Raw genomic sequence first — 23,574 nt, 5'->3', positions numbered from 1 at the left:
ATGGTGCGGCACACCACGAAGTCGGTGTGCCACTTACACGGGCTCGCACTTGAGCTCGTGCATTGCGAGCGCTTGCCCGTGATCATAGATCAGTCGTGCTCAAACCTCCGACGGAGTCGGACGTCTTTCATTATTAGCGGGTCTGCTGGGCCGCAGACACCGTCCATCTTCAGTCCCGCGCGAGTGAGCCCTCATCAACTTATTCCTTGTCCTCTTAGGCCCATCCTAGCTTTTTCAGCAGCACGGCCCTAATCTTGAATTACTACCCATTGCTAACCAGCTGTGGCTTTGCCTTGCAGTAACGAAAATGTTATATTCATTACAAAAAGGAAAACCGCCCTTTTTGTGCGGTTGAGTTTCTCGGGGATGGCAGCGTGGCCGCTGTTCCGACGGCCTGCCTCAATGATGACAAGACAATGTGTTCCTGGCCAGGAAACGTGCCGCCGGCATCAGTCATAAAACTAGCCCAATCTCAGGCCCCACCTGGGAATGAAGAGGAGTGGCCCCTCCACCGTGCGGGGGTATACTGCTATTGCAGTAAGTGGTGTTTGTATGATTTCCTCGTGGCTTCAAGTTGTGAAATCTTTGCACATACCTAGGGGCATTAGTCATTGATATGATCATGTAGTATATCTAAAGGTAAACAATGTTTAGATTTGGACTGAGAGTGTAGTTTTCATATACAGGGATGCCTCGTTAATATGGACACCTCCGTTCCTTCCTAAGATTGTCCATAATGTAAGCTGGCCACATAAGGAAGACAAATGTTTATGTAGTATTTACCCAATTCGATCCCGAAATCTTTGTCTCTATATATACACAAATTCAGCTCTGTTATGTCATGGTGCGGTGGTGGCGCGTCAGGCACACTTCCGGTCTGGGGCTGTGGGTGGAAGTCACCATGCGGGGCGTGCATGCCTGTGTTGTTTTAGAAGAAACCAGGCAAAAACTTGCCTTCTCGTCAAAATGCAGCAACTGAGGCTGCACCAAAACAGTTGCGAAAGGTTTAAAGATCAGTATTCACGAGTTTTCTGCCTGCTTGGTTCATCAAAAAACATGGACAGGGCTAGTCAAAAGGAAAACCAGATGGCGTTAGACCACGATTGCTTGTACAGAAAGCACTTTGAGTTGAATTCGCGGATACCTATGGCCATCAAATTCATTTGTTTTGTTCCAACATGAATGTGAAAAAACGGCCAAGTTGTTTGGACCACCCGCGACAATGTTTAGTGTGTCTTCAAGTTCGGACGGCTGCCTGATCGTTCAAACCGTAGTCTGCTCTTCCAAGCGTTCCTGCTCGTTCTTGTCTGCTCGTTCGAACGACAGCGGCCCGTAGCGAAAACATTGACCTGGTAATTGCAATATGGAGTAAGCGCAGGCCTTCAAAAGACCTTTAATTTTGAAGGTTGGTCAAGGTAAGCAGGCTCAGAGTAAACAGTAGATACAAGATGTTGATAATTGTTACTAGTTGCCATCACCGACTTATGTCTCATTCACTTGGACTGATTCTGCTTGCAATTTTTCGTATCAATGCGACCATCTCCGCTACAGTTCATACTTTTGCAGCTGGAGCGACGTAATGACTGAAAATAGCAAGCAGAATCTCTTCCTGCTAATCAGGCTTTAGCGTCCATTCTGCGGCGTCTACGCGGAATGAATCGCAACATGCAGTGACACAAGCCTAGTTAATTTTGCTTAGGCTGCTAAAGTAGTCTGACTTTTCCAGGAGGACATAGAAGCAAAAATTGCAACGTAGAAAAGAGCACGAGGACACACATCGACGCCAAAAACGTAGCATTCCAATGGTTTGTTGACGGACGACGGCAAGCTTGTTTTGATCATATGACTGCTTTGAGTTAAAGCCGGAAAGGAACACCCACTTGTGCTTTTTATTCCCGACGTGGCTGGAAGTGGCCGAATGGCCTGACGTGGCTTTTATTCCGGACGTCCGGACGTGGCTGGTGCTTGCGCACCAGCGTGGCTCGTGTGCGAGCACCAGCCACATCCGGCAGTAGGATCGGCTCACGATGATTCCTGCGGAAGACTACGTCCCTGGTCTTACTGCCGGACGTAGACTGCAATCCTCGTCCAGCACCAGAGCCTTCACAGCCCGACAAACCCGCAGACACAATAAAAGATGACGTCTCAGACAGGTCAGACAACCAGAGAGCCATTCGGGAGTGATTAAGAATCCCCCATTTATTGGTGCAACCATAAATACACACAGATGAAACAGATCATATGACTTGTGATAACAGAAAGGAAAGAGTAGCTCGGCGCATTATCACGATGACATGACAGATGCAGCACTTGATCTGTTTCAGTGCTCGATCTCACTGTGATGACTTTGAAATGCTAGTGCAGGTGCTTTGATTATTTTAGGTGGTGTTGAGCTAGCCCATCGAACCTGACAGCAGCATCAGAAACTTGACTGGTAATGAAATGCGAGCTCTCTGAAGGTATAATTGCAATTGAATTTTCATAGTCAAAAATATGTATCATGTGGCGAAAGAGCGGCGCTTTTACGTGCACGTTTTCCCTCACAGTTGCCATAGCACTGTCAGCAGCCAGTGTAGGAAACGAGCGTGAGCCTGGAGTATCTCTGTTCTTCAAAAAGCCTTAGTCTTGCACTGCACACGCACGAAAGGGAGCGTAGCACTTGCTAAGTTGCCATGTCTGTATTGAGTGACACACGTTTGCATGTTCCCGCTTATAGGTCTTATGAAAACCCGTTAACACACATATGCATTTGACTAGGACCAACTGAGACAAGACTGATTTTTTAAGCCTCTTGCGAAGGCCAATGACCGGCAGTCCAGCAATGGCGGCCGGTCGTAGGCAGTCACAAGAGGCTAAAAAACTGGTCGTGTCTCAATCGTTCGTAGTAAAATGCAGGTGCGTGAATGGGGTCTTACATACAATGGACAGATTTGAAGCTCGCAAGCAGCAGCTAAAGTTGCTTCGGCTGCTTCTAGTGCATGCCATTTGAAAGTTGCACTCGCCCTACAAATGAAAATGTCACCTTATGCGGCGAAAAACTGAGTGAGAGGAGAAGACGAGGTTGGATGGGGATGTCAAAACGCTGAACTCTGGTTGGAATGATTGGTGGGTAGGCCAAAAGCTAGCTATCTTTGTCTCAACTGCACTCGTCGAACACATCAGAATGGGAATGCCAACGTCCGGCATTGTGCTTTCAAATTCGAACACGTTTGATGAGTGCAGTGGAGATAAAAACAGCTAGCTTTATTTCTATCTTGTCTTGTCTTATTCTCTCAGCCAGTTTCTCAACGCATAGACCCAAATACACTACTAAGTGCTTCAGTCATGGGTGTTTATTCTCTCGGTGGCATTGCTGCTTTTAGAGCCGTAGTTAATTTTGCTCTGTATAGATGTTTGTGGAATCGCGACAACTGACTGTGCCGCTGCAGGTGTTTTGCATTTCTTCTGACCATGACTGCATATGGGGCTTTTCCATTAGATTTCAGAATGATGAAAGTAACAGGGCGCCTCTCATGCTAGCAGCAGACACCACACTGTGCTGTACCTAAAGAAAAAAAAAAGTATTTGAAGCCTTTACCAATGCTGATCTTGAAAGATTGCTGCTATCAGGCATTGCCCCCAAATGCCGGTTTCCCGGCAGAACACTACAATAATATATCCTTTTGGTATTGTAAGCTGTGAAATCAACCATATCTAGAAAATTGTAAATTGGTTTTAGTGATTTTTGCTCTGTTATGGGTTCGCATTTCAGTATTGTAAACCAGGTTTTGCACGAGCTAAATAATTAGTGGTTCTGTATCAATTTGCTTTCTCTTAAAGAAACATACAAGAAGGCCAAAAGGAAGGCCACCGAGGGGCTCGAACACTCGTGCTTGGAAAGCACGGATGTTGAGGAGGCCGATGATGGAGGTATGTTGATCATAGCAATTTAACATTTTCAGCAGAAGAAATGGTTCTTTGTTTAACCTAATTTTATTCTGATAACATGTGTGTTCTAGCCACTGGGAAAGACAACACGGCCGACGCTCCTGTGCGTCTCTCAGTGCCCATTCCACGTGAGTTAGCCTACAGTAAAGAAAAATATATTTCATCTTTTTTCACCTTGTGAGAGACACTGACAATGTATACTTACACTTGACATTGATTTTGCAGCTACTCGCCTGGGAGGTGCACGGGGTAAGTAAAGTGTTCTTGCTTTATTTCCACATGTTTTACACATGAAAATCTACACGTCAACCATGAAGGTTCAAACCTATCTAGAACTGTAAACAGTGATTCCTTCATTTGACTTTAGAAAACAGCTAATTTAAATTGGGATTTTAAGGTTTTGTTATTTGAAAGATGCTCGTGGATACAAAATTCCTCTTTTATGTGAATATAAGGAAACAATAATTTATGAAATTAAAGAGAGTTTGTTTTACAATCACAGCCTAAACCTTTCTGATGTTCCATTTTGACAGTATGGAAGTTGCTTTAGCAAGAAAAAAAGGGGAGGGGGGTTCATGCCTTTTGGATTGCATTGCATTCTAAACGAGTAGATAAAAGTTGTCTAAGAGTTTAGAAAGAAAAGGCGAACTCAGTCTAAGCCATAATTGCCCATGTGGAAAGTAAATTGTGATACTTTTCTTCAGCCCCTCCCAAGCGCAGGGCCCCAGACCCTTCATCCAGTAAGAAGTGGTCCAAGGAAAGTCGGGCTCCCACATCTCGTAAGTTTCACAGTCGGCTCTTTCCAATGATTCACAGATAATCTAGACTGACATAGGAAAGTTGTATATTTAATCCGCTTGTTTGGATTTCTAGAGATATCACATACAAGGTTATCAGCTATTTATTAGATGTTCAACAAACTGTGGCTAGCATTAATCTGCTTCGCTCACTGATCTCTATGATAATTGCTGGACTGCGCTTCCCCGCTATTCGAATGCGGCCACCGGTTGGCCATCATGCCACAGGTAATCAACCTTTTGGAGCGCAGCGAGGCTGGGCAGTAGCGTGCTGAAGATATGTTTCTGCTCGTTCGTTATCATTTGCCGGAGAATGTTTTTAAAACCTGGTGTAACCGGTGACAATTACCTTTGAGAACACGTGGAAAGTTTTACGAAAGCACAGCACCGCAGGAAAAGGGCACAACTCGTCAAGTGCAAGTCTTGTCGGTGTCGCAACGTGATCAAAGTTTCCTTGGCACGCCGAAGGGCTGCATCTCTGTGCCTTCGCATCCTTGGATACCGGTCAAGCTAACAGCTTGGTGCTACTCAAAGACAAAGATCAGACTGCACCACCAGGCAAGGTGGTTTATAGAGCACAGCGCGGGCCTAAGCATAAGATCCAGTAACATTCATACTGTAATTTTCATGGGTCAGTAAAGAGGCTAAACCGGATCATTTTTTATCTGCTTCATTATATAACAAGCATGAAGTGTTGCGTTCATTGGAACTGCTGAATGCGTCAAATAGCACACTTTATTTTGTTTAATAAAATAATTGCATATATACGTATTGCAAACTGCTCTATCGTAACCTCATGCAATTACTCATGAGTTCCACCACCTCGGTAAGTGCCCACAAGAAAGCCTCCCTTCAACCACCGCCGCCCCCCCCCCCTCCTCGTCCGTCGCCACTGCATACGACTTACCTGGACCACGAACGCCGCAATTTACAAATGCCGTCGAGACCGGTTATAACGAAGTCAGCGGGAATCGAAAATCAATTCGCTATATCCACTATTTCGTTATAACTGACTTCGGTTAACGCAGTGTCAAAGGGAATGGGAAATCGAGATCGTTTTGATGTAGCCGCTATTTCGTTATAACCGGCCTCGACACTACATCTTGGGTAAAACCAGCTGAACAAAGGAAGGAAGGTGACAGGAGAAAAAGATTGGCGAACCGACCGCTGGACAACCAACTGTTTTTTATTAAATCTTCCTCTTCTTCTATTAATTATCCTCCAATCATCCTTTTTCTTCCTCTTTTCCATTGCTCTTATATTTGCTCTTATTTTTTCTTATTTTTTCTCCTGATTTTTATCAATTACCTACGAAGGGTGCCTTGTAGAAAGAGTTTTTCTTTAGCTTGCAAGGTAATTGAAGGGATGCTCACGCACGTGTCTTCTTCTTCGTCGATAGCAAGGGCCTCTAAAACCTCCCTTGCAACCCGGTTTCCATGGTGTCCCATTATGTGAACATGGCCGAGCTCTGCTGTACACAGGCATGTCCGACAATGGGCAGCTAAATGTCCTGGTCCCGCAAGGTTCCTAAGGTTCGCTGCATGTTCACGTGCTCGGTCGTTAATACATCGACCGGTCTGTCCGATGTAGCAGCGGCCACATGATAGCGGTATGTTATATATAACTTCATTTTCACAAGGAGCCTATTGTGTTCGGTGCCTGGTGTTACACTTTTCCTTGGTGTTGATTGGTGCCTGATTAATTTTGCGGCACATTGAATAGGCTTTGTTAGGTGCCAAGCAATATGGCGTCATCGCCTGTTTGCGCATCGACAAGGTAGGGTTGACCTGAAAAATACTCCACTCCATGTTATTGGAGACCTACCAATATCACCCAGAGCAAGACACGTGCTGGAAAAAAGACCAAAATTTGCCTCAGCGCCGAAGCTTGAGGCAGTTGATAAGGTAGTCCTTATACGCCAAATAGCCGCCAAAGCCCCAGAAGACAGAGGCCCACAGATCATTGAAGATGGTCTTCGGGTTCTTGCTAGCCTAAACCACCAGGCCCAGGCCAAGGGAAACTTTGGTTCCGTTATACAAGAGCTCAGCAGCAAAAAACTTAACTTATGCGTTTCAGACAAGCAAGGTGGGTTCGTCGTTCTACCATCCGACATATACAAGAAAAAAGCCCACCAGGCCATAGACAAGAACTTCGTTCAAGTCGATGATCACCGTACCAAAGTAGCAAAACAAACCATCCTCAAACTGCTCGGCGACACTCAACAGGCGGGTCTCATGACCAAGATCAAAGCGGCAAAAAAAAAGACTTATTATCAGTGTTTTTTTTCAGCCAAGACGCACAAGGAGGGAGTTCCCTTTCGGGCCATTGTCTCGGAACGAACAACCTGGCAGGCCTGCGTGTCCAAATTTCTGACCCAACAACTATCCAATGTCCAAATCGATGACCCTTTCCGAATACAAAATTCAGAACACGTAATTTCCTTCCTTCAAGAAAAGGGACACCTCATAGCCTCCAGGTTCTCTATAGATGTACAAGACATGTACTATTCTATTCCCCACACAAGCCTCCTACAAATCATTCAAACCACCATCGAAGAAAGAGGCCTTTTTAATTTCCAAAATAATGCATGGATGAGCGTAGGGCGTTTCTTAGAAATCCTACAATGTTACCTGTCAGCGACTGTAGTAGCTCATCAAGAACATCAGTATGTGCAAACGAGTGGAGTGTGCATCGGCTCATAAGTGGCTCCTCTTTTATGTGATATTTTTCTTGCCATGTGTGGACGAGCCATCCAGAAGGTACTAAAAGATACACGCATAGCGGGTATCTTTAGATATATGGACGATTTTCTTATTCTATCCACCACAAAAATTAACGAAAAAGAAGACGGATGCCTCAACGCCACCATGACACTATTCCAACAAAGCTGTTTGGGCCTAACCTTCACCTACGAGACTCCTGTGGACGATTCCATTCGGTTTCTGGATTTAGCTTTGACATTCAAAACAGGACATGTATGTTGGAAATATCAAGCACGATCGGGGAAGGCATTTCTTCCTTATGAATCGGAACATTCTAAGAACGTAAAACAAGCTGTGGCCATCTCAGCTCTTACAGCAAGTCTAAAAAAATCATGTCCACATCAAGTACAACAAAGTTTTGATTCCCAAATATCTCGACTTCATAACGCGGGATACCCGAAACACATGATGGCCTCCATCTGCGAAAAAATATGTCGCACCATCAAGACGAATAATGCTACGAGTCAACAAACAAAAAAAACCTGACCACCCTTTGTAGTGATACCATATATTCACGGGGTCACCCCTAAGTTAAAAAAAGATAACGAACCGGCAAAACGTGCAAGTCATCTGGTCGGCACCTAACAAAGCCTATTCAATGTGCCGCAAAATTAATCAGGCACCAATCAACACCAAGGAAAAGTGTAACACCAGGCACCGAACACAATACGCTACTTGTGAAAAGGAAGTTATATATAACATACCGCTAACATGTGGCCGTTGCTACATTGGACAGACCGGTCGATGTATTAACGACCGAGCACGTGAACATGCAGCGAACCTTAGGAACCTTGCGGGACCAGGACATTTAGCTGCCCACTGTCGGACATGCCTGTGTACAGCAGAGCTCGACCAAGTTCACATATTGGGACACCATAGAAACCGGGTTGCAAGGGAGGTTTTAGAGGCCCTTGCTATCGACGAAGAAGAAGACAAGTGCGTGAGCATCCCTTCAATTACCTTGCAAGCTAAAGACAAACTCTTTCTACAAGGCACCCTTCGTGGGTAATTGATAAAAATCAGGAGAAAAAATAAGAAAAAATAAGAGCAAAAATAAGAGCTATGGGAAAGAGGAAGAAAAAGGATGATTGGTGATGAATTAATAGAAGAAGAGGAAGATTTAATAAAAAACAGTTGGTAGTCCAGCGGTCCGTTCGCCAATGTTTTTCTCCGGTCACCTTCCTTCCTTTGTTCAGCTGGTTTTACCCAAGATGTTTCAGAACCAACTAGCTCAGCTTTTACCCCCTCGACACTACAGTCATCACAGTAAAGTGAAACGCTGTTCCAGAGGCACGTAGATTTTCACGCACGTTGCACATGCAAAACACATCAACACGGCGTCGATTCTTAATCACTATCCACGTGTGCGAAGGCACAGAGATGCAGCAGTTTGGCATACCAAGGAAATTTTGATCATGCCGCTTGACCGGCTAGACTTGCTTTCAAGGAGTTGTGCTTTTCTCCTGTGGTGCTGGGCTTTTGTACAAATTTGCTGATGTTCTCGAAGGCCAACAAAGGTCACCATTTACGCCAGGTTTTAAACAACTTCTACGACGAATGACAATAAGTAAGCAGAAAACGTGTCTTCAGCACGCTGCCGCCCACCCTAGCTGAGCTCTAAAAGGTAGATTTTGTGTGGCAAGCTGACTGTGCGGTGGCCACATTTGTGCTACAGCAACCAAGCGAAGATGCGCGATCCAGCAAACTGTCAGAGATCAGTGGCTTCACTCTTGGGCGGCTATACCTCTTTCATTCTGCATGTAAGGTTCTTGTAACAATTGTAACTGTTGGAATTAATGATTTGCTGAGCATAAATGAGACAGCTGAGATGTTTCCCCTTGTCCACCGCCTGATACAGCCAGTGTTGTTCGTTTAAAGGGATGGTGAATCGAAATTTGGATTTCAGAAAAAGCAATGCAGGAAATGTAGGCGGGACGCTACAATCCCTACACCACTACTCGTAAGGCGATATCTCGAGTGGATGGCCGTATTTTTGGAAAAAGAGGTCGAGATTGAACTAGGCCGACGAGGCGCGTGACATCACTATACCAAGTTTCCTCCTCGCTCCGCTTCGCTCCCTCAAGGCTATGAGGCAGAGAAGACTCGAGGCCGTTCCCTCTCCTTCTCGGAGAAACACGACGACATCATCTCTGTGAAATGCGCCTCCTTTTCTTGAAAAATTTGGTCATCCGTTCGAGATATCGCTGTACGAGTGGTGTTTTGGTGTATGTGGCATCCCATTGGGCACACCTTTACGGCGTGTTTTGTGGAATCAAAATTTCGGTTCAGCATCCCTTTAAAGGGGTACTGCAGCAAAATGCCTAGAGTCTATTTTATATTTTAAATACAAAGCACATTTTGGCCACACCACAAAGATGCCAATTTTTTGTTTCAATTGACACCAAAGCATTTTTTAAAACGAAAAAAAAAGAAAAAAAAGTTATTACCTTATTACACCGGGTGGATGCTTCCGAATGTTAAGTAAAACTTCACATAAAAGCAGTGCCACTTCCTAGAGGTATTGTGCTAAGCTCTGAGCGTGCATAGGCTGTTAAACTTGGCGGAACTGAACTTCCCTTCTCTCCCTTGGCGGAACCGAACTTCCCTTCTCTCCCGTGCCTATTCAACTTCTGCGGGAAGCGGGCCTCTTGAACCGCCAGATTGTAACATGTTGACACTACCAAGTGGCACAGTTCACAACCACACCAGCCTCCTTGTAGCCTTGCCCGCGAAGTCAAACTTTACATCACGAGCGCGCTCTAAGTGCTGGATCTCTCAAGAAGCATAGTGCTCTCCGACGGCTGCTCTCGATGGAATTAGCTGTTCGGAGTGCTCGCTGGAATTGGCTGTTTGGAATGAAAAATATAACCATCTGTTAAAAATAGTAATGTGTGATTGTCATTAGCTGACTTCAGTGATTACATTTAATTTCTTTCTTAACGTGAGAAGTATATTTTAATTTTCATTTCAGCATCCTTTTAAAAAAGGCAGTCTATACCGGCATTTGTGATGACACGTTTCACATGCACATTGTTTTGGCAGACTGCAGAAAATTTGCTGTCGCCTCCAGTTTGCTGCCTCCGGTCATTCATAAAATTTTTTGCTTGCCTCGAAAACCGTTTATAAAAGAAGTCATCAGGCTTAAGCTGTGGACACCTTATGCTCATTGTGGAAGTGGAGCTGACAAACATACTTTGCCTCCCAAAATGATGGGCATTTGAAGCGTATCTGTCAGATTTCTTGACATTGACTGCCCTTGAGATGTTGGGCAGAGAGGGACACTGGCTGTGCCAAAATGGCTGATACGTAGTTGCTGAAAAGTGTGAATGACTTGTGTGATGAGTTGATAGACCTTAATCTGAGACTAAAAATATTTTACCACAGCCCTGGCAGAGCGGCAAGCCCCCAGAAGGCGGAATTTGGAGACAGCTGAGGTGGTTGAGGCTACCATGTCCCGTAAGCATACCAGATGTTTCATTACGATCACTGCTTAATATTGACCTGACCAAGTTTAGAAGACTGGCACAATCACATCTGTACATTTCATTTTTCCAATGCCCTTAGTATGGCATTAAATGCCCGTACTCTGGATATAGTTCGACCACCAAAACAAAACCTGCCTATCACTCGTAATGCTCTGTTTTACATTTCAAGAATGAGATGTTTGATTACCTGTTAAGAACAACATGTTTAACATCTTTGCATCAACCGGTCATTGCTGATATCTACATAATCTCACTTCAACATGAATTGCAAGTCGCCTTGCTTTACAACGTAGGCCTTGGCTGCATGAATCCTTGTGCAGCAGAAGCACCTTTGAAACCTTAACGTGAATAGCAAGCCTTCTTGCTTTAGAAAATGTGCCTTGGCTGTATGAATCCTCGTGCAGCAGGGGCACCTTTGAAACCTATCTGTTCATACTTCTAGCTTTGCATGAGACCAGTTCTGCGTTTTGAACATTGATGCTTGTCATGCTGGCAGTTGCACCGTGGCACCGACAGGTGGCAGCGGCAGGGGTCTTGTTAAATAAACATGTTGAGGCCCAAGTCAGGCGCTCGGTGCTTACACCGAAACAGGAGTGTTGGACATGCCTCGACGTGGCCTTGCCATAAGTCTGCAGTTATGGCAATACTCTGTATACAAATTATCATACACCAAAATCACAAATTGAAGACCTCTCATGCTCCTAAGCAAAAAATAAACAAAATCGTTATGAAAGTGCAAGTATTGCCAACCTGAGCAAAGTGTACATGAAAGCATCCTAGTTGCGACATGTCATTTCATCAGCTTTGAGATAAAATAGTTTTCCATATGTCCAACGGTTGCGACCTCTTTATCAGTGGCATTTGTAGCAGTCAACATCGATATCAGTATCTTAAGGAACCCCAACGTCGGTCGGTATCAGTGTATTGAGGGACCCCGAACCAGACTTTATTTATTTATTTTATTTATTTATTTATTTGAAATACTATCGGTCCTACACAGGACCAAGATAGGAGTGGATTTTTTACAACACAAAAAAATACACACGCTCAAAATGCACAGATTAATAACACGAATTTAACACAATGATGAAATGACAACTCTAGGTACTGCTGTCAGAAATCTCTGAAATAAGGGAACTAAACTCTTCTCGAGTTTCAGCGGTAACAACATGTGCGGGTAGCTTGTTCCAGTCTCGCGCTGTTTGTAAGAAGAATGAATACCTAAAACAGTCCTTAGAAAACTTCCGCTCTTCCACATACCGAGCATGCTTGCTGCGGGTTATACGCGACATGCTCTCCTTAATATACTGTTGCTTATTTACTAGAACCAAGTTATTCATTATGTTATAAAAAAAGTTAAGCCGCTTCTGCTTCCTCCGCACCTGAAGGAGGGGTAGATTTGCCCTTTTATAAAGAGGTGACACAGAGTCCAGCCGTCTATATCTAGAAAAAACAAAACGTAACGCACGCCGTTGAACTTGCTCCAGATTTGATATAAGATATTTAACATGCGGGTTCCAGACTTCACATGCGTATTCTAATAAAGGCCTTATTAGCATCTTGTATGCTGTGAGTTTTGTTTCTGGGGAAGCGAGTTTAAGAGTGCGCCTGATGTACCCTAATCTTTTGTTAGCTTTTCCGATTATATTGCTAACGTGCGGAGTCCAACTTAGGTTTGAGGCCATTGTAAGACCAAGGTATCTAAACTCTGACACTCGGCTTAAGGCTTTTCCTTGCAGCATATACATATACTCTAACGGCTGTCGTTTATGAGTGATCGTCATACATACTGTCTTGTCTAAGTTTATCGACATTTGCCACTTAACACACCATTCATTGATCTGAGACAAATATTCGTTTAGCATAATTTGATCATTAACGGACGTCACTTCAGTATAAATAATACAATCGTCGGCTAATAATCTGGCTTTTACAGGTGAATCTTGGATAAGGTCATTAACAAAAACCAAAAACAGCAGGGGACCCAGGACAGAACCCTGTGGAACACCCGAGTTCACATCACATTCGTCCGAGCTAACCCCATCAATACTTACAAACTGTCGACGATCATTTAGAAAGGCCTCAATCCACCGAACAATCTTAATATCTCCCAAGATGGAAATCAATTTAATTAAGAGCTTTCTATGATTAACTTTGTCGAACGCCTACTTAAAGTCTAAAAATATGATGTCTGTTTGTCCCTTACGATCCGATACCTCACAAAAATAATGCATGGTTTCTACTAGTTGAGTGACCGTTGACAGCCCCTTGCGGAAACCGTGCTGGTACTGGCTGAGAACGTTATTCGATAAAAGAAATTGCCGGATATGTTTAGAAACAATATGCTCAAGAACTTTGCACGATGTAGACGTTAGCGCGATAGGTCTATAATTGCATACTGACATAGCATCTCCACTTTTCAGTATTGGAATTATCTTACTGAGTTTCCAGTCGTAGGGTACAGTGCTAGTCATAATCGACTTATTGAAAATTAAGTGCAGATACATTGCCGTCCACTCTGCATATCGCTTTAGAAAATAATTTGGAATTTCGTCCGGCCCCATGGATTTGGAAGTTTTTAAGTCAAGCAACAGAGCCAAAATACCCTCAACTGACAGTTGCAGGTCATCATCAGCCCGTGGAACTTGAGCTGGTGATCTAAAATCTACAGACTGCTTATCGTCTTTTGTGAAGACGCTTGCAAAGAACTCGTTGAATTGAACTGCAATCTCTCGCTTGTCATTTATAATTCCTTGCTCCGTTTTGATCTCGGAAACTGACTTCCTAGCTGGTGCCAAATGCCTCCAAAACTTTTGCGGTGACTCACGGATAAACTTTTGCATTGTCACGTTATAAAACTTGCATTTAGATTCTTTTAGCACAGATTTCAGCGCCATGCTTAAAGCCGAGATATCATCCGATAACGCCGAACTAGGTGTACGACGACACCGCAATCTGCGCCGCCCTATTTTTCTTTTTAAGTGAATGACTTCTCTCGTCGCCCAAGGATTATGCACTCGTTTACGTTTTCTTTTGAATGGTACGTACATGTCTATACATTTATGAACGAGTGTTTTAAATTTCAACCAAAGGTCATTAACACTTACTGACTCCTCACGACTAAGTTCCTCAAACGGTCCATAGTGGTAATCTAGTTCGTCTAAAATAGCCGTGTCATCAGCCATGCCGAAGTCTCTGTAGGACGAAACGGGTCTGAGCGTTTTTCTAAACGGCGTCAAGGTCATGATCACGCTAACTATCAGGTGATCTGAAAAACCCGGGAAAAGTTCAACTTCGTACGGTCGAGATGCAACCCCTTCGCTTAAAAATACGAGATCGAGAACTGACTTACTATTGCCTTGAATGCGTGTATACTCTCGACAACCTGTTTTAGCCCATGGGAAAAACATAAATCTAGGATCCCAGTGGCGGTTTCACGCTCCCGCGTTCCAGGCAACATTTCATCCCACAGTACACCCGCTATATTGAAATCTCCCGCAATTACAACATTTTTGTGCTGTACGCGCAAGTGGAGCAGGAAGTCATCTAATTTATTAACAGCATCCACACCTACTCCTGGAGAACGGTAAACAGCACCAATAACCAATTCTTGGAATCCTAGATACACCTTACACCACGCTGTTTCTATGTCAGGTGGACTCTGTAGCACCGAGTACTTTATTCTTTTATCAATGAAAATGGCCACGCCTCCCCCTCGACTGGTGCGGTCATTTCTTATCACGTTATATCCAGGCGGACAAATTTCGGAGTCAAGGATAGCGGGATGCAGCCACGTTTCGGTCATCACCACGACATCGGGTTGATGCTCAATCAGAATGTGTTCGAAATCACTACTCTTGTTGACAATACTGCGGGCATTAACATTTAATAACCAAAACTTATCAATGCGCTCCTTTCATTCCTGTACAGCAGCATGAGCCTCTGTCACACGGCCAGACGCCCTATCATTCACTCTGAAACGCTGACTCGTAACTTCGTCCCAGGCATAGATAACACTGTCAACCTTCAACTTATCAAAAACCAATGCGACTTTTTTTCCGTTCTTCCTGTCTTCAGAGGCGCTGTGCCAAAGTTTCTGCCTTTTCAGTCTGACAGTGCTGGAATAGTCTTCGTTAATGAAAACGTTTGTACCTTTCAACTTTTTAGCATTGCGTAATATTTCCTTCTTTTCGTTAAAATTTCCAAGGTTCAGAATGACAGGCCTAGGCCTGTCCTCTGTAGACTTTCCCATTCTATGTATGCGTTGGACACTCGTTACTGAAACACCCAGTTTATCTCGAAATATCCGTTCGATCACTTCGCCCCTCAGTTTTAGCTCGTTTTCGTTTGGAGCCTCTTCTAGCCCCCAAATTACCAGATTATTACGCCGACTACGATTTTCGAGGTCGTCAATCTTCCTTAACATGCTGTCCATAGTAGCACGCATTACAGATACTTCCTTTTCGGACTCATCAAGCCTCTTTGTGATCTCAGCCATCCCCGATACAGCTTTTTCTACGTTAGCCAATTTCTCCTTCATTTCCACTATATCCTTCCTGATTTCATTTTGACCGTCAAGGATGGCCTGCAGCTTGGCTGCGGTGTCGGGGCCAGGGTTTGTTTCTATGTCACCGCAACACAAAAGTAACAGTGCGATGGTATCACAACACTCAGAAACAATTAAACACAAGGCATGTGGGCTCGGTAGCACTAGCAAACAGCGACAATCATCACGAATACTGCTGTAAAATCGATTATCACCAACCTGAGTGAAGAACAAAAGTGGACTTGTCAATCCGTTCATGCCGGTGCCGCCGAGCCCACTGCCGGTACGCCCGAGTTCCAGCCACGAAGAAACTGCCCCCTCTGATAATGCCGATGTTCCTGGCGCTTGTCTTGTCATACACGGGTTTGCGACTCGTGGCCACTCAACAGAAAAAAACGGTCGCTGGTCAATCGAAGCATTTTCGCCAGTCAAATCAAGGTCCTGTGGCACGGTGAAAAGAAGTCCCTCCTCGGATCGTGCTGTCCTCGAACAGAGCAGCAGCACCTGAGTGAAGAACAAAAGTGGACTTGTCAATCCGTTCATGCCGGTGCCGCCGAGCCCACTGCCGGTACGCCCGAGTTCCAGCCACGAAGAAACCGCCCCCACTGATAATGCCGATGTTCCTGGCGCTTGTCTTGTCATACACGGGTTTGCGACTCGTGGCCACTCAACAGAAAAAAACGGTCGCTGGTCAATCGAAGCATTTTCGCCAGTCAAATCAAGGTCCTGTGGCACGGTGAAAAGAAGTCCCTCCTCGGATCGTGCTGTCCCCGAACAGAGCAGCAGCACCTGAGTGAAGAACAAAAGTGGACTTGTCAATCCGTTCATGCCGGTGCCGCCGAGCCCACTGCCGGTACGCCCGAGTTCCAGCCACGAAGAAACCGCCCCCACTGATAATGCCGATGTTCCTGGCGCTTGTCTTGTCATACACGGGTCTGCGACTCGTGGCCACTCAACAGAAAAAAACGGTCGCTGGTCAATCGAAGCATTTTCGCCAGTCAAATCAAGGTCCTGTGGCACGGTGAAAAGAAGTCCCTCCTCGGATCGTGCTGTCCCCGAACAGAGCAGCAGCACCTGAGTGAAGAACAAAAGTGGACTTGTCAATCCGTTCATGCCGGTGCCGCCGAGCCCACTGCCGGTACGCCCGAGTTCCAGCCACGAAGAAACCGCCCCCACTGATAATGCCGATGTTCCTGGCGCTTGTCTTGTCATACACGGGTTTGCGACTCGTGGCCACTCAACAGAAAAAAACGGTCGCTGGTCAATCGAAGCATTTTCGCCAGTCAAATCAAGGTCCTGTGGCACGGTGAAAAGAAGTCCCTCCTCGGATCGTGCTGTCCCCGAACAGAGCAGCAGCACCTGAGTGAAGAACAAAAGTGGACTTGTCAATCCGTTCATGCCGGTGCCGCCGAGCCCACTCTGTACAGATGACTTTGTACACATGATGCCAGCAATCGCTTACATCAGCGAAAAATGCCGGTGACTGTGCAAGTAAGCAAACACATTGGGCAGCAGGTGGCACCATTTAGCCGACACTAACGGCGGCGGAGAAAGACCTGCGGCCTTAACCCCTCCGCCACTCTGGGCTAGACGGGGCAACCTGGTGCCCATAGCTTGGGTTGATTTGCATGTTCAAGCTAGCTGTTTTATTTTATTATCAGTGACAGCTGATAACAAATATTCAAATAACTAAAAAAAGCTAGTACCTGATTAAGAAAAGTGTCTAATGTTTAGCTTCTTTTAAGAGGCTTCCATATGATGTTGAAATTTTGTGGAGTGATGAGGCTGTTTTCTATGCTCTATTTCACCTTACACAAGACATTAGTAGATGATATAAACCATAATCACCAGTCCACTGCGACAAACATATCACGAAGCTGCGCACCTTGAGTGCCGCTGTGCCCCTTCCGAAGGTCTTGTCACCAGAGGTGAACTTAGCATTTTGCCACCCTAGGCCTTCAACAGTGCTGCCCCCAAACCTCCTCCCCCCCCCCCCCCAAACCCTGCTTTCCGTGGTCACTGACCAAGGGGAGTGGTTGCGGGGGGGGGGAGAGTAGCTAAATTTGGAGATATAATTTTCAAATATAGCTATACTCGTTTTCACCTCAAGAAAAAAAGGAAGTTTTGCACATTACTCATATGCTGCAAGTAGTAGTTTTCATAAGATTTAGTTGTCGGAGGAGGCAGCAATGCTTTTGGCATTTGAAAGGTGTACGGCTTTATAAGATAATTTATATTTGATGTAAAATGTGCCTGCATGTATCTTAATTCTCTACATAAAGGCGGAAATTAATAATGATCCGCTAGGAGCCGGACTTTTTTAGAGCGCAGCTCTTAGGGGCCCGTTCCCGGCTTGAGCGGCGTCGCCGTCGCCGTCGGCGTAACCAAGGTCATCCCAAGGTCACGTGACCCCCAAGGTCACGTGACCCCTCCCAAGGTCATCTCAAGGTCACGTGACCCCACGTGACCCCCTGAAGGTCACGTGACCCCTCGAGGTCACGTGACCCCTTTCAAGGTCATCTCAAGGTCACGTGACCCCAAGATGACCCCACGTGACCCTTTGAAGGTCACGTGACCCCCAAGTCACGTGACCCCTCTGAGGTCACGTGACCCCCGAGGTCACGTGGTCGCCTCCCCAAGGTCACGTGACCCCCGAGGTCACGTGACCCCCAAGGTCACGTGACCCCTTCCAAGGTCATCTCAAGGTCACGTGACCCCACGTGACCCCCAGGTCACGTGACCCCTCTGAGGTCACGTGACCCCCCGAGGTCACGTGACCCCTCCAGGTCACATGACCCCAAGGTCACGTGGGGGTCACCTTTGGGGTCACGTGGCCTTGAGGTCACCCCCAGGTCACGCCTCCCCGAGGTCACGTGACCCCCTCCCCGAAGTCACGTGACACCCCCCCGGAGCATATTAAAGAATGAGGGGAGGAGGAGGAGAAGGGGGAGGGGTCTACCCTCCCCTCAGTACCCTTCACTCCTCCTCCTCAAGAGCTGCGCTCCAATTCGGCGTTACAGGGATTTGTAAACGGCTTCCACTTTTTTAACTGTGGTTCTTCAGGTGATAACGGGTACAGATTTGCGGCTGGAATTTCTGCAGTAGCTAAATTTGAAGCTACAATCAGGTCTATGATTTGTCGGTTTCTGGCCTCTCGAAAGGTGGAACAAAGTTAGTATAATTTATTGCTCGGACGTAAACAATATGTGCGATGAAGAGCCACTGGGCAGGACGGCCTACATTTGCTGCCATCAATTGCATAAGGCTTGGAAATATTTTTTTGAGCTATACATTTTTTTATCATTGTTTTTTTATTTTTAGTCTTAGGTGAAGTGTTGTTTTCAGCATGTTTCCTTCGTATATCTCTCACCACAATAATTTCCTTTGCCTCTATTTTAGCCTTCCAGACGGAACTTCTGAAGGTGCTCCTGGGTGTGCGGCACGAGGTGCACCTTCTCCGCCAGGACACGGCGCAGGTCCTGGCAAACCAGGGCCAGCTGGCAGTGCGCATCGCTTAGTATGAGCGTGCGAACTGCCTGCCTGATGCCCCAGTGCCGCCAGCGGTTTTATTTTACCGCTGGCGACAATGGAAGATTTTGAGGCGGCAGAGAGGCGCCTCATCAACGTTTTTTCACCATATGTTAGTGCCTTGTGGCTCAAGTGGTTTGAGAAATGGAGCGACGGCATATGTTCAACTGCTTCATATCTAAATTTTACCAAAATGTTAGCTTAACTATTACCTCTATTAATTCACAGACAGCCACTCACTTATCAAGGCAGCATTACGATTGAAGATATGGCCTTATTGTTTTCACACCTCTACATACTTTTGAGTCGAGAACAGGGGCATATAGAATGATTAAGGGCAATCAGTGCTCGCTGAAAAGTATAAAATAAAGGGAAGAAGGCAACAAGAACATCGATTTGACCTTTGGTTGGTTGCATTATAGTTGCACTCTGGTTGCCTGTGGGGTCACTATGCAAATTTTGAGAATTGAAAGAACCATTTTTATAGTCGCTAGGACCCAAGTTGATGTGAACATTAAAGGGGTACAGCAACGAAATGTTAGCGCCGTACTTTTTGCGTAAATATGGGCTAGGGACAGGCACCCCCTCGAAAATACCAATATCGCGCTGTAAAACAAAGGAGAACTAATTTAAACCTAATTAAACGTTTTCAAATTCACATCTGGTAGATGGTGTGAAATTTCTCGTGACATCACCTGTGGCATAGGAGCAGCGCCGTTCTGCAGAAATACGGCGTGCCGGCAAAATTAGCTTAGGCCTGAACGCGTTTGTAAAGCCTTGGCGGAGAAAGCCAAAGCGTAGTCGCGTAGTTGGCCACAGTGAGCTCGTTCTCGTTGCGGCTCTTTGCCAGCATGACGCGAGCACGCTTCTGGCGCGGCCGGTATTAGTTGCTGCGAGTCGCGAGCTGCTAGCAGACGTTAAAAAAGATGCGTTTGAACTATAAGTTCACACTCTGAGCGGACACGTGCGTTTGATCGATGTGCTGGATTCGCTCTGTTAGACGGCGTTTCGGTAAGCGCTTCTGGACCAATCTTTTACGATTGCAGCTACAGAGCAAGACAGAACTATGTGATAGGCGGCTGTGAAAACTACATCCTCGGTGGACCAATCATACACCTTTCTTTCGCCAGCGATTATGCTCCCGTCCATACCCATGCACAAAATGCGGAGTCAGGGTATGAGAGGCAGCCAGTTGATTGGTTCAGCGGGCACGTAGTTCCCGCCGCAGTCTTAGCTTAGGCATGATAGTGTCATAGGCATGATCCTACTCGAGAAGGCTTCGGCGTAGAAGCAACAAAGTCCGGGGCTCGTGGAGGGGCATTTGGAGATGCTTTCACACACTCTGTACTCGTGCACAACACTTCTGTAGACCGCAGTCACAAGAGGGGACGTGCTGGATCAAAGGCTGATGGGACATGCAAAACATATTGCAGCGTGCTAGCCGAGCTTTGACATAAGCTTCTGATATGAATCCGGAGAATCCATGTTAGCCGGTCAAAGTTTCTGCAGCTTCTTTTACACGTGAAAGCTAAAATCTCGTGACAATATGAACCAACAAATGCACGAAACACAACGATGCACCATCTTTTTTTTAACCATCCGAAAACGAAGAAAACATTGTGTCATTGCTAGACTAAACACTTTTCTAGTGAATTTCCCATCGAAAATCCGCAAGCGAAAAGGCGTCATTTTGCTCCACGTGTCTGCGGACGATGCGTGCATTGCCGGAATCTGTGACATGACGGTCGCATGGTACACAGCCTGCGGATGAGAATCACGATTTGGTCCGTCATGTGAATCTGCCATTAGCGGTTATATTGGAATTAGTAAGCATGGTTAATCTAAACAGAAGGTCAAGGGATTAAAACTTAATTGATGGGCAAACTTCTCTGTAAATTGCATTTTTTTTGGGCTGCCACATACAGTAAACTCTCACTTGAGCGAACTTCAAGGGACCCAAAAAAATAGTTCACTTAAGTTTGCTAAACTGAATATATTAACTGTAGTCAGTTGCAGGAGGGAAGCTCAGCAGGGGCCAATTACCTGATATATTACTTTCAGTAAAAGTCTGGATAGATCTTCAGTATGATGATAATGCAATTATTGCAAAGGTTCAAGCGGGCTGGACAATAACAATAGTAACTCTGGAGAAGAGGTATGGCGACAAGAGACAAACACAAATCTCCAAATGCAGCAAGGTAGGTTTGGAGATTGGTGTTTGTCCTTTTTTGCTCTTGCTCCCCTCCTCCAGGGTTTATTTTCGTTAGATCTTTAGTATTCTCTTTTATATAATAGTGTAGTGAATACTGTCAACAGGATTAATGCTATTTCACATTACCCTTTCACTTAGGTGATGTGGATGCCATACCATAGTCAGTTTTCATCTCACTCATATTAAATTAACTTTGATTCTTAAAGTGCAATATTTTTTCCTTTTATTCGTGTAGAAGGAGCAGCTCTCCGGCCTGGGTGGCACCACAATCGCGGAGGCTGTGCGGCGCACCCTGGAGCGGCTCCTGCGGAAGCAGGTGCAGATGCACTTCAGCATCTGCGGCCGCAGGGGTGTTTTCACACCCTGCGGCCGCAGATGCTGGTAAGGTGTAAGGTGTTTTCATTCCACACCTTCACTGCTATTTGAAAATGATGGCAACTTCTTTCTTTTAATTCGTCAGCTGCCAAGAATCTGAAGAATTGCTGGATCAGTTTTAAGCAATATTTGTGGTTTGTAAACGTGCGCGTAAAGTGGCCAGAGTATTTTCATATAATTCCTGAATAAGTGTTTAGTAGAGCAAGCACTTTCTTTATCATCATGGTTAGTCATTTCCTGATGTTTTATGTAATGCACAATCAGCTGATGTTTTAAGTAATGCACCATGCTAGTGGTATTGTTATGGAATCTGGATTATGAAAAACTTAATCTTTCAGGGACTCTAAACAAATTGCACCATAAATGTGTGTTAGTTTGTACCGTAGCAAAATATTTCTCAACATTTGTTTCTATACTGGTAAAAGCGACTGAGTTGAAAATTAATACCTAAAATTGAAAAAAGTAAAATGCAGAGGACAAACACAGGACAATTACGAAAGAATGTGGTTGTCCTGTGCTTGTCCTCCGCATTTTGTTCTTTTGATTTTAAGTATTTTCTGTATATACAGTAGAACCTCATTCATACATTCCCAGTTAAAAATTATTTCGGCTGTTACAGTCGGGAACGGCAGTCCTGTTGAACTCTCATGGGGTTATATGTTTTAATTCTTTTTCTTATGTTTGCCTTTTCAACTGTTACACCTCTTTTTTCATTTTGCCTCTTCATCTCTCTGTCCAGCACGCATGCTCTCTTCCGTCGTTCACAGCGGCTTAAGTCCCCTGGTCGCACTAATGTAATTTCATACGGAGCTCACAGTTCATAATCATGCACTGCTCATGGTGCGCGTGCATGAAGCTTCATCGCTTTGCAGTGGCTGGTGAGAGCAGCGTCTGGGTTCTCTCAAACGGGGCATACATTTTGCTTATTCTTAGGTTAGTTAGCAGATTAATATTGGTGGTGAAATAACATTCAGCACTGCTGTCAATGCTTAAAGTTGGCTCTGAATTGTGTGTGTGAGCAGGAAAAAGTGGGGTCATGTGCAGTGATGTCACTATAGGGTTGTATGGCCCGCCATGACACCCCCCGAGCGCTGCTTCTAAGGCGGTGCCCCCCCCCCCCCCCACACCTTTCGCACTTGTGAGTTGTGAATGCGAAAGCATGCAAGCCGCTCGTCTCGTGCACTCCCCCGCTCCTCCCCCACCCTTGCCTCTTGTGACACCACTGGTCATGTGCAAATTCGGTGGTTTTCACTGAGTTGGTGCTGTGATGTATGTGTGAACAGGCCTTTCTAGACCAACACATGGCTTTGATGTCACGCCGCCGCAGTGACGCTGTTGTCAAAATGGTGCGTGCACAGACGCTTCACCTCACAGGAAGCTCGTTTCCGTGCATACACAGTGCCCACATTTAATGTGGCCAAATGCAGGCTTCTTTAAAACAGCGCATTGGTCTATAGGTCGACCTTGTTTGGTTATGATTACAGATCAACTCTTACTGTTAAAGAACAGTTTCCAGCAAATGGTTAACCTGTTTAGAATAAATATGGTAATTTTTTTTTCGGTAGCCCTAAACTAGACTTGGAATAAATTACTGCACGACAGTTTCCCCTGTTTCTATAGGCCCCTATTGCATTTTGTGACTTGCTTTGTGGCGTGCATAACATTCGCTTCTGCTGTTTTTTTGTTTTCTTTTTTTCCAGCTATGATCCGCAGCCGAGTGGAACGCAACGTGACGGGAGTAGAGCGGGCCATTGGTGACTACTTGGCTGGGGCCCCGGATCGCGAGGGAGGCAGGGCTGAGAGGATGGCCAAGAAGATTCGGGACACGGCCATCCTCTCAGCCCAATTCGTCACTGTCCTGCCCAGCAGCCTGCCAGAGAGGGACTTTGACATCCACCCCGACAATCACGCTGACACCCTGTGCAACAGCTCACAGACGTGA

The 23,574-nt window shown here is 45.5% G+C and overlaps 1 pseudogene; it reads left to right on the top strand.

Moving 5' to 3' along the window:
• LOC115315764 lies at positions 1-23,574 on the top strand (annotated as a pseudogene).

Source organism: Ixodes scapularis, unplaced genomic scaffold (genome assembly GCF_016920785.2).
Source record: "Ixodes scapularis isolate PalLabHiFi unplaced genomic scaffold, ASM1692078v2 PGA_scaffold6__148_contigs__length_123643588, whole genome shotgun sequence".
In the NCBI taxonomy this organism is placed as follows: domain Eukaryota; kingdom Metazoa; phylum Arthropoda; class Arachnida; order Ixodida; family Ixodidae; genus Ixodes; species Ixodes scapularis.
Note: the sequence above shows the minus strand (reverse complement) of the source record. Positions and strands in the feature narration are given on the sequence as shown.